General features: G+C 41.5%; 1 protein-coding gene across 1 annotated transcript in view; it reads right to left on the minus strand.

Annotated features, from left to right (window-relative positions):
- The window catches only part of ZNF521 (zinc finger protein 521), a gene marked incomplete at its 5' end in the record, with an annotated part of 246223 nt that overhangs the window by 134124 nt on the left and 99980 nt on the right, over positions 1-12119 (minus strand). The gene's annotated exons all lie outside the window — the stretch shown is intronic.

A 12119-nucleotide genomic window follows, 5' to 3' on the forward strand; every position in this document is an offset into this window, starting at 1 on the left:
AATCCTTCTGGCCACATTAGATTGGCCCTGACTTACTTAAAAATCACGGTGTATACAGATCAAATTCCATCATAAACCAGGAAATGCATTACTCTGCTCTCTTAGGTGCCCAGGAAAAGTTTTTCATCTGTGTCTTGCTGTCTTTCAAAAAAGATCTGCTATTTCACTTTTCTACAAGGTATGTCACTTGTCCACGACAGTTCAATGTCCTAAGAACGTGACTGTATTTTCTTTTATTATTTTTCTTGACCTGAATTGTCCAGAGATTTGATATTGGAAAGCACTGCTTTAAAAGTGAAAACTAAGAGTATATTAAAAAGTAAGATTTTGGGTTTTCTTCGTAAGACTTAAAATCTGCAGTTATCCAGGCATATAACGAGACAAGTCAGAGTCATAAAATTATTCAACTGCATAATTATAGTATCAAGGACTCAAGTCCTAAGGTAACAGTCCTGGAGAGCTCAATTGTTGTTTTGAAGATGCAATGAAGGCAAGGTAAGCCCTGAACTGCCACATCAAGGCAGTAACTCAAGAGACACGTATCTTTCTGTACTGCCACAGGCACCTTGCCTACATCAGCAAAAAGAAAAAGAAAAAAACCAACATATATTTTTTAGAGAAAGTAAAGTCACAAAAGGCTGGCACAGATGTAGTAAATTGCAGAGTTCATATATAATAGTTGGGGAAGAAGTAGGGTTCACCAGATAATGTGCATCAAAAATACAGCCTGTCTTGTATATATTTAACTTCTGTAGTGTGTTATGCAGCTGGTACTATTGATTATATTAATTTTTTTTCCCCCTGACTCTAAACGTTATTAAAGACTTGTTGGATTTGTTATCAGCATCTAAATTTAGATGCCCTGTCCCAGACAGATAAAGTGCCCACACATCAAATATCTTTCTACTTCAAGCCTGTAGGCAAGAACATAGACTTTTTAAACATAATGTCATTTTGTCTTGCCAAGTTAACTGAAAAATTAGTGACTAATCAAAGTCAGCTCTGAAATTAAGTGTTCCTGTGGGCTCCTCTTTACACATCTCCCATTGCTTCTCATACACAGAGGCTATTTTAATTTTCTTGATGACAATAACAAAATATGTCATGTAGCTTCTCAGTGGAAACAATCATAAGCCGTTTTTGCCATTTTTCATTTAAATCAACTTTAGTTTTTCAAAATGTAACCAAGTTAAATCCTTTTGCAGACAAATAAAATCAATAGGCACCCAGAAAACAAATCTGCTTTAACTTAGTTTTACAGTTACGATTTGCAAACCCTGCTGTTTTAAAAGATACAACACTTCTTCTCTTTTTTGTTGCTGTGACAATACTGGTAACATTGGTAGAAATTCAGATTCAGTCTAAGGATTTCCTATTATATGTTGGTAAATTTAACCTTACTGCACTACATCTAGGTCTATCAAAGACCCCTAAATAACGACAGTCATGAACAACGATTTATTATGCTAAGCTCTTTACAAGATGCTTTTTGATGCTGACATATAGAACAACAATATTGCATAAATAAAAATCACTCTCCCTTTTTTTAAAACATTGTTTCCCTTTAGAACTAGTTAGGAAATATTTCTTACTCCCTGATGACTGGCACTATATATTGTTTATTAGCATACTCCTAGCATTATTCCTGATATGTGACTTTGTTCAAAAACAAAGAAACATAAACTTAATGGCTGGTCTTTTCTCTTGTTAGCACAGCAATGCAGAGTGCATGTCAAGAATTGTCGGCAAAATTATGACTGATGTATGTAATGACAACACATACAAAGGCTGGGGTGTTTTTTGAAGTCTAGTGCCAAAAAATAAAGTCATTTGACAACAACAACAAAATAATAATTTACTAGCACTTACTAGCCTCTTCAAAATGATCTGACATATTTGCAGAATCACACACAGAGGTTTTCTTTTTATCATGAAGGAAGAATGTATTTCTGACTGCTGCTTGATCAAACACTAGTTCTTTTTTGTTTCCAAACATATTCTAAAATGTTGACATCAACTTTTATTAGCTCAACACATACTCATCTCAAAGTGCCTAAACTGTGCTTGGTTAAGTTTTTATTTTAAAAGCAAATTCAGTAAATTCCATTTACTCTTAGATTTTCAAATGATCAAACCCAGTCATTTTCACACCACGTTGAACAAAAACCACATACTTATTTCCATACGTTTCGCATTCTAAGGAAGTCCTTTTTCACTGCAAGTTACATTTTAGTCTCACAAGCTTTGTCAGAACCATGGGACTTGTAACAGCTCACAGGAGCTCCTGGGTCCTGATGTGCTTCATGGCTGGTCCCATTGCCCTACTGGGGTGAGATCTGGGGGAAGACCCAGCCTCTCGTCACTCCGCGTTCCCACAAAGGGGAAACTTGGGGGAATGAGACAGAAATGAGCCCTGGGGTATTGCAGCTCCGTGTTCCTTGCCGGGACAGCCGGGGAAGAAGCCTCACAGCACTTGTGTAGCACAGCCCAGAAGAAAACTTGGGTTGCGACTGCAGGAGGCATTTGAATCTCTCGGGTGTCTCCAGCCCTTTGCCATACAGGATGGCTCCACCGAGAAACGAGCGCAGGGCTGCAGCAGCCACCCCCGCCTGGCCGTGCTGCAGCGGTTGGCAGCGAGGAACGCTTGCGGGGCTCCCTGCCCCGCTGCCCCCTCCGCAGGGGAGCGGGCACCCAGGCCTCGCTGCTCCAGCTCGCAGCCCAGGGCACGCCCAGGGCCCCACGCGATGATGAGGGGCGGGCAGCTGAGGGCACTTGCGACCCAACTTGCCACGGCCACGTTTGCCAGGGGACAGCTGCCGGCCTCCTGCGAGAGACAGAAACAGGACAACATTCTCACTCTCCCCTCCAAACGCAAAAACAAGCCGATGCGCATTTCTCATTACAGAGTGATTTCAAATCAGCAAAGGAGGGCCACGGAAGACCCTTACCAGTGCATGTCCACAGGGACTCAGACAGGACCAGTACAGTATCTGGAGAAGCCGTACTGTGCTCTAAACTGTGCCTTGTTGCAGAACTTCCAGATTTGTTCCAGAGGACAACAACACATACATTACTAAGAAAGATTAAGAAAGTGGTTTAACTTTTCCCTTTTATTTCTTATATTATTATCTTTTCATAAAATACCTTCAATAAACAAGCCCGCAATCCTTCACTAAAGCCCCTCCTGTCAAGAACCTAAGTGCCAATTTGTCTCCGACATGCTGAGCGTAAACCTGAGACCCAGGTCATTCCTAGGGCCACTTGAAACTATCGCAGAAGACTAACTGCTTGGACTAGGTGTCTCACAAGAGCACTGGGCCAATCTGGTTGCCTCTTGCATTCCTGGTCACTTGCATTCCTGTCTTCAGAGCCAATTTAAAGCCTTCCACCACGCAAAGTTTCTCTGTGACTACATTTAATGAGCTTTGGATTAGGCCACATGCATGTGTCTCTCTAACCTTTTGAATAATTAATCTCACCTAGACTTTTAATTATTGTTCTGATCCTCACTTGTCACTTTGCAGTTTTCAGAATATCCTTTCTATTAACGTGCCCAAAATGTCCATGTCATGTCAAATGAGGCTTTGCTGCTTTCATAAATGGCCCAAAAATACGGTCTTTCAATTGGTACTTCAATTCTGTGTCTAGAATTTTATTTGCTTTTATAAACAAAGTAAAACAACGAATAACCACTCTGCTATACGATTTACAGTTCTGTTCAGAAGTGCTTCAGAAGTATGCAGAAGATCCTTCTCTCTAGCCTTCCGTGCCCTGTGACTGTCTGAGGTATCCATACATTCTTCTTTTTTTTATTCCCTAGCCTGATTATATTACTTGAAAATGAACTGCATATGCTACTTATCTGCCCATGCTCCACCTCCTTGTCAAAGTCATTCAGAATTTTATCACCTGCCTATTTTGTTCTGACATTTCCCCAGCTTTGTACTATCAGGGAATTTCATCACCTTACTACTTATTCTTTCTTCCCGACTACTGATATGCTGCATAAATTCAACAAAATTGGTGTAAATAATGATTCTTAAGGCTTTCCATTATTCACACCCCTCCAACCTAACCTGCTTCAATTCACAAGACTCCTATGCTTTCCATACCCAAGTTAGTGTTTCTTTTCTTTTTTAATCAAACAAAGTATCTCTCCCTATGTCATACTTATTCACCCAACAGATTAGTCTTTTGTGCTATAGTATTTCAAAAGCTTTGCTAAAATCCTGGTAAATCATGTTTATAGGCTTCTCTGTCAGCACTTGTGGCTACTCTCTCAAAATACTCTTTATTGAAAATTGCAAGCATGTTCCTTCTTTTGTGAACCTTTGCCCTCTGTCCTTCATTAAATCCAAATTTTAGTAGGTGTTCTTCTATCATGTCTTTGATTAGCCTTTGTCTCATGTTCCTCATGATTAATGTTTAAATCAGGCTCACAAACCAGGAATTTCATGCATAATCCTTACATCCTCTGTTAAATGTCTGTTTAGTAGCCTTTTCCCAAGCTATCGATATCCCTTCTTAAAAGACTGTAAATTTATCTGCTTAATGTTTCCTTTTATCTTCAGCTCCGTTCTCTGAGAATTTTGGGATGACTGTTTTTCTGCTTGCAAGTCACTTTTTGCACACTATATTCCCTTATATTACAGCTAATCCATACTTCGTTCTTCTCCATGGGGAAGGTATGCCACAAGCTCCACGACAAAGCATTTTTTCAACAGTGTTGGTTTCCTTGATTATATATGCCATTTCTGGATCTCCTGTATCCCCCTTTTAACTGAATACTTGTTCCCTATGTGAAATAACCAAAAATATGTCTTATAGCTTCTAATGCACTGTCTACAGTCTCTCAGGCTTGCAGGCATCCCTGGTTTATTCTACGCTCCTTTCACACCCCTCTCGCATGCACTACCAAAACCGGCTTTGACAGGCACCTGTTAACCTACCAATAACCTCCTGGTTACACCTAGGTACATTATTTACCCTTGTCACACCAATAAAGGCGACTTTCAAGGCTTTTTCCCCTCAGTTTCGGCAAAGACAAAGAGCATGGATCAATGACACAGCGGAAGCAACCTGCTGCTGCCAAAAGAGAGTGATGCCGCGGCTCCCACACCCTCCAGTTCCCCTCTCCCAGACCAATCACTCACCATTTCCCTCACATTAAATCCAGGGTGCAGCTAATTCAACCTGTTAAACCAACAGAAAGGTAACCTGACAAGAGAAAGCGAATAGCTTCCACCAAACCATATGCAAAACCAAGGTAAAACTCGCACACTAACGACAGCAACTTGCCAGGGCTAACAACTCCTCACGCTGCCAGCTGATTCTCTGCACCATTATTTTATTAAGCGTTAGCAGTGTGCTTGGCCCTGCATGAGGCATGAGAGCAAGCATGGCCCCAGCTTATTTGTCCAGTTAGCCATTTTTCATCATAGCTCAGATTATTTTTGACAGTACCTTAATTGAGGATTTCTTTTCTATCTTCCTGGATGCTTATTTTGTCAACCTTAAGCTCTTAAAAAACTAAGCATATGTTAGCCAGTTCCACTGCACAGTTAGCTATTTATCTTGCTTATGGGGCACTGTCATCTTGCATTTTTTTTGAACTGACTAATTGCTAACTCTTTGTATTGCTCATGCAACAACCTTTAATTAGTATTTCCTGATTGCTTTTAAAAACATGTTCATAATGATTTGATGAGGATTTTTCTGTTCTTCTGCTTTTGTTTAGCAGGGTCTTAAGTGTAACATGGTCTGAGTGTACATGCCTAGAGAAAGAATAGAACCAATCCCATGAGGCAAGCAAAACGAAAAATGGAGAAAAACATCAGTTTTCCTAATTTCTTTCATTATGGTTACTTACTGCTTTAATACACAAAATGCATCAAGTCAGAAATACCAATGTTCATTCTAGCAGTCCTTCCTTCTCTGCTCTGCATGAAGTCGTGGTTTGCTGTTCTGTCTTTCACCTTCACATTCCGGATTCTGCATTTAATCACGTCTGTCTTCAATGCCTCTTAGTTACAAACCTTTCCTTCCCCCGGCTGATGACGAGCATTAGCTTGCAATGCCTCACATCCCCACACAGAAAGAACCACATCTTGCAACGTTTAAAAACTGCATCTCTTCCCTTCAAGCTCTCGAACCCTTTAACTCTAGGTCTTCGAAGCTCAGTACTGAAGTGAGGTACCTCTCAGGAAAGTGACTCTAAGACCTAGCAGCACGTGGCTGTATATTTATTTTCTCTCAATTACTTCATATCAGGTTTACATAGTTGATGAGTATAAACAGCTTTAAGTACTGTGAATTTGATTTGGGATCTGAAAAATGCTTACTCTCCTAGGGCCTGATCCTGGGTGAGGTGGAGTCTCTGAGCACTGTAAGTGTCTGTGCTGAGCAGTGCTCAGGAATCCGGGCCTGACTGTGTCAGCAACTGAACTTTCTGTCAGCATCTCCAGCTCTTTCCGTCTCCTTATGTTGTACTTAAATCAAAATCAAAGCAGGCTGCCAGCCTGAGACCCTCTGAAGCCAGAGAGCTGCTAACCCATCAAGAGGCATCCTCACGTTCAGCACCTCAGTATCGGAGCAGCTGTGTGCCCGTGGACATTAAGGAGAAACTACGATCAAGACTGCGCTGATAATTTTGCAGATGACGTGGCATCAAAGCACAGGCAGTAGAGCATGACTTGGCAGGTCTGGGATGCAAAAAGCTGATATTCTGAGTACGATGATAGACTATTTTCTTTTTGAAGTTGCTTTTTTTCCTTTGTTTTAAAAAAGGCATACTGAGACAGACTGGCCGCTACTTTCTTCACCAACAATCAGCAACAGATGTAGTCCAATAAAATTAATAGTTTGCAAGTACGCACAAGAGACTACTCTTTTGTCTCGTTTCTCCATCACAAATTTTGTAAAAGCTCTCAGGATTTTAACAGAAAGGCAAAATCGGAGGCTTTTCATAGACGTTATTTTGTTTGACTCAAACATTAAAACCACTTTTCTCTCACACAATGCAAAATTAATGCTGATTAATTTAACTTTCTGAAGTGTGACTCAGGACCCTACCCCTGCCCTTAATTGTCCACTTTGAACTCAACGTTTATTCCTGCAGAATTCTGGGCTACTACTTACCGAGGTAATTTAATCCTACAGAATAGAACTTGTGCTAAAAAATATGCAACATTAATATTAATGTACAAACAGAAATATATTACTCATACATAATATATAAGAAATTAATTTCCATTGAAGTATCAGGAGAAGGATTAAACCCCTTAGATCCTTCTCATGCAATTAGCTCTGCACTTGGGGAAGTCAATGGGACTTCACAAATGAAGGCTGCACATGATAACGCTGGCAGGACTGGGGTTTTACCAGGCTTGCCTACACTACGGAATATGCCACGAACAGAGTTCTACAGTCGTGCTGCTGTCATTACAGTACTGCCCTGTATGGATACCCTTAGGCCACATCAATGTCAACAAATATACTGGTAGCATCTGAGCAGGCATACGGCTGCTGACATTGCAATGACGCTTGACTATGTGCCCAGTTGAAAAACCTCCGCTGGGGCAGCGCAGCTGCCCAAGGAAGTGGTGTACCAGCAAAGGAAGCACTCTGCTGAGCCAGTCTTCAATGCTATCCACAATGATTTGTGTCTAGCTGTTTTCTCCTGTGAAGACATACTTGCTTTCCTCTAAGGGAATTAAGGGATTTTCCCAGAATTCCCTCTGTCCTATTTCATAATCGTTTACTTTCATATTACTTCTTAAAATTCCAGCAGTTCCTCTTAGGTACATCCTGTAATAAGCTCACTTATTTTTTCATGGGCCTTCAGTCTGCCATTTTCCTATCAGAAAAAAAGAGATTGTAGAATTTGTTTCAGAAGCAGAATGTCATACTTCTAGGTTTGCAGGACTTCAACCACTCAACCACCACCACACAAACCACCAGCTGTGGAAGCAGGGAATATCAGAAAACTGAGGAGCTATGGTTAAGACAGATAGTTCAGGAAGATCACTGGGTGATGCAGACATTCCCTGACTAGCCTGCGAAAATGTACCAGGCAGCAGAACAGGATCAATTGCAAGCTGGCCACTGTCAGTGACGGTTGCAAGGTTTCTGTCTGCAGACAGCCACGTTCCTAGGGTTTGGCGCAGAACCTATTCCAGCCATCAGAGCAGAAACCAAAAAGAGGACTGTTGTAGCCATGGGAAAACTGGAAGCCTCGAGCCTCAGATCATTCTTTCATGGTGAACCACCCCATTTCCTACTGGAAAATGTAGAGAGGAAGAGGTGGCCTTCCAGATACGAGAAGCCATTAGGTGTGCCTTTTTGCGCAGAATGTTGAATCTGGATAACAGGTAAAAACCAGAGGAAGTCCATTCTACAGAGGTTACCAAAACTGTGGAAGTATGATCAAAGGGGACAAAAAACCTCCTTCTCTCCTACCTCCCACCTTGTTTTGCAGTGCACAAGCAGCAAGCAACTTTTAAATGGTTATATTTGTAGGCGGCTGTATTTTTAAGTTGCTTTTCAGAGGCATCTCACAGGCATTACAAATGATCAATGAATACATGTGAGGCTTTCATCTTGAGGAATTTAGGCCTCTAATGAAAACTACAGGCAGGGCTTTTTTCCCAGATTTGCACATTATTACTCGTAGGACTGTACTGAGATGCTCAGTATCAAGAGAGGCAACACCCTTTTATTCCCTGACTTATAAAGCCAAATACTAGCATGAAAGCTTTAACCACCAAGGAAGAACAAGGTATCAATATATAGACAGCAGACAGGCCCAAAGGATGGTGCAGATCACAGAATCACAGAATGGTTGAGGTTGATCACCGAGGGTCCTCTGGCCCAGCCCCCCTGCTCAAGCAGGGCCACCTAGACCTGGGCCATGTCGAGATGGCTTGTGAGTACCTCAAAGGATATACAACCTCTCTGGGTAATCCATGCCAGTGCTCGGTCACCCTCGCAGCAGAAGTGTATCCAGATGCTCAGAGGGAACCTCCTGTGTGTTGGTTTGTGCCCACTGGCTCTTGTTCTGAAACGTCCCATGGCGAGGACAGACGTTAGCATGAGGCACGTTTCTGATGACATATTCAGCAGAATACACTGTATAAAATACTACAGATCATATTTTATATAATAATTTGTAATACAATGCAGGATATGGAATGAATGAAAGATAGGTTTGGCAGGAGAATAAAGTACCTAAGGGTTTTGAACAATCAGGCATAAGAACAACTATCAGCTGTCACAGAGCTATGGGAGGTCAAAGAAGAGGACTCCTAAACAAGATGCCACATATCAGGTGGTTCATTTATGTTTGTTTTGTACAGCTTTGTGAAACAAGCAGTACTGGGGCTACATATCCATTTTAAATTAATGGTTAGCCCATTTTATTTCTCTGGTGACATGAGTAACAACTTTGGGTGTTATGTTTGTGGTATGAGACAAATAATACACATGTTACATATAACAACTTTATTGAACACTTCTCAAAACATTTACAGTCACTTAAGAAGTTGGTCTGTGAGCACCACAAAGAACAGATCATGGTTTCTTATAGCTGCATTTCTTGTGTCTGACTGACTTTTGCATAAAAACCAGGTATGAACTTCAGTTAAGGCCATCTTGCTGGTTTGGATCTCTAAAAGGCCTCTTTCCTGTCTGGATTCTAGCACCTGCTGGGTCACCTCTCTTGCCAAACATTGTAAAAACTTTATAGGCTTTGAGATTCCCATTCACCTATGAAGTTTTTCTTGAAACTGGCCAAAAGTAGTCCAAAAGTAAGAGGGGGAAGAGAGAGAACTCTCTAGAGGTATGCAAACCAGCAGACAAAAAGAGACATGCCATGATTTCCCATGTCTTGTTCCTAAAGATAATCAGGCTAGAAAAACAGAGGAAATTTCTTGTTGTTTCTACCAATTATGAGGTCAGAATACAAACACTCATCACTATTCTGATTTTCCATGGGGACTGAGCAGAAGGGAAACTGTGGCATGCTACCCTGGTCACCTGGCCAGCAGATACATGTACAGGGAAAGCCCCATGAGGACAATGGGCTGCACAGCTGACCTGTTGGAGCATACATCTCAGGATGTTTTGTCTCATAAAGCTTTGTTGAATCTACATTTGCCCTCTCTAGAGATGCTTCATCCACATTCCTGTGTCCCTCTCCAGTTCTTCTGCCTTTCTTCAAGCGGGCATTCCCCTCCCACTGCATTGTTTCATGGAAATCTTGGTTTGGTGCTCTTGAAAACTTTGGAGAACACATTATCCTTTCTTCCTCTCATGCAAAGTTTTCCACAGGTGTGAAGAAGGTGCCTCTCCAAATTCCCCCTCTGAAGCCTCTGACAAATAACAAGATAAAAAAACAGTATTAGATTTATTGATCAGTGGATAGGAAACTAAGAAAACTCACTACAATTCTCCCTCTTGCTTCTGTTCAGCAGCTCCCAGCCAACACATGGCCTTCCTTTCACAGACTAAATTCATGGTGTGTGTGAGAAGGTAGGAAGTTTGCTGCTTAACTTTGGATTTACAGGATTTACAGCAAGAGTATAAATAACCCCATCCTTGTTAAATTCAGAGAGGAGTCTGTCTGATAGCTCACTACTGAAAGTGTAAAGACAAAGAGAAGAGAAAAGCTTAAGCCTGTACCTTGTCAGCCAATTCATGACAGTGGTACTACCAGAAATTAGAGCATAGCGTAATGTGAAGGTGGCCTACTGTGGCAAGAAAAACAGGGTAGCCCTTCCTAAAAATATATATGGTCACATCTTAAAGAATACTTCCCTGAAAGCAGTGTTAAAACAATGCAAGAAGACAAAAATCGTATTTTTAGTGAGCTCATTCTGAAACTCTAGAAGTAGAAAATATGTTTGCCACAGATTAGTTCTACAAACTATTTCGAAGCCAAATCTTTGTGCCAGCGACAAACCTTCTTTACCTTTTTCTGTCCCCAGATCCAAAATCCAGCACGAAAATCACTTGTTCTGGGCCTGGATTCACTGACAGGAAACCCAAGGCACTACTTCTTATGTTTACATTACAAGTTTATGCGCTTACTCATAAAAATCCTGTAGTCAGAATGATCAGCTTGGATTGCTGAGGAGGAGGATTATTTTAATTTCTTTATGTATTTCAATTAAATGCACGAGTATTGATTTCAGTGCATTTTTTCAGTTAAAAGCACAGTGATTTATATTGCTAAAATGCTATTGCCTGCCCTGCCAAAAGCATGCATCTGGGAACATTTCTGGGTTGCTCACAGTCTTTTCTCTCTTCTTTCCGCCTCTGACTGCCAGTGCATGTTGTTGAAACAAACCAGCTACTTCAAAAGGCAGTTCCTGTTTTTTGTCTTTGTGAGTCTGGCAGTGTTTTCAGAAGGGAGGAGGAATAGTAAGAGAATAAAGGTAGATCCAGGGCCTGTGAATAAAGAGAAAGACATGTAATGATAAAACAGTACACCTACCTGAGCTCCATTCTTTCTCCCAGGGTGATACCATTTCTGGATTCATCTGAGGTCGGATAAGTAGAGTTTCAAGGAGCCACGAGCTCTCCACAGCATCTGAATTTTGTGACCCTGTCTCCACAAGCTCATTGTCAGCATGCACTTTCACGGCTCCTTCCAGAACGCTGCTGTGATGTGCCCAGTGTCCCCCGCTGTGACGCGCCCATCCTGGCATACAGCTCTGCACAACCACAACAGGACAGAAGACCAGCCCCAGATTCGCGCTTATTCTGTTCTTCAGCTGGCTTGACAGTCTCCCCTTTGTCCAGCACATTTGATACTCTCTGCTATAGTGAGTTTCTGCAAGTCTTCTGCAACACCTAAATAAGCGTCTTTATTCCTGCAGTAATTTGGCAGTGTACTTGCACTGCTCCTTCTCTTCTCAGGACCAGAAAACCCAGAGAGTTCTTGTATTATTAATGAAGGACTGTCTGCATTGCCACAGGTAATACAGCATTCACACGAGCTCTACATTCACGGAACAAAGCGATACACAACTTAAGCTACTTACAGAAGCAATTACGCTTGCTGAGCATCTACTCTGTAAGATACCAACAGGATCCCAAACTGAGCGCAGATGCACATATGG

The sequence above is a fragment of the Leptosomus discolor genome, chromosome 13 (genome assembly GCF_034619465.1).
Source record: "Leptosomus discolor isolate bLepDis1 chromosome 13, bLepDis1.hap2, whole genome shotgun sequence".
Lineage (NCBI taxonomy): Eukaryota > Metazoa > Chordata > Aves > Leptosomiformes > Leptosomidae > Leptosomus > Leptosomus discolor.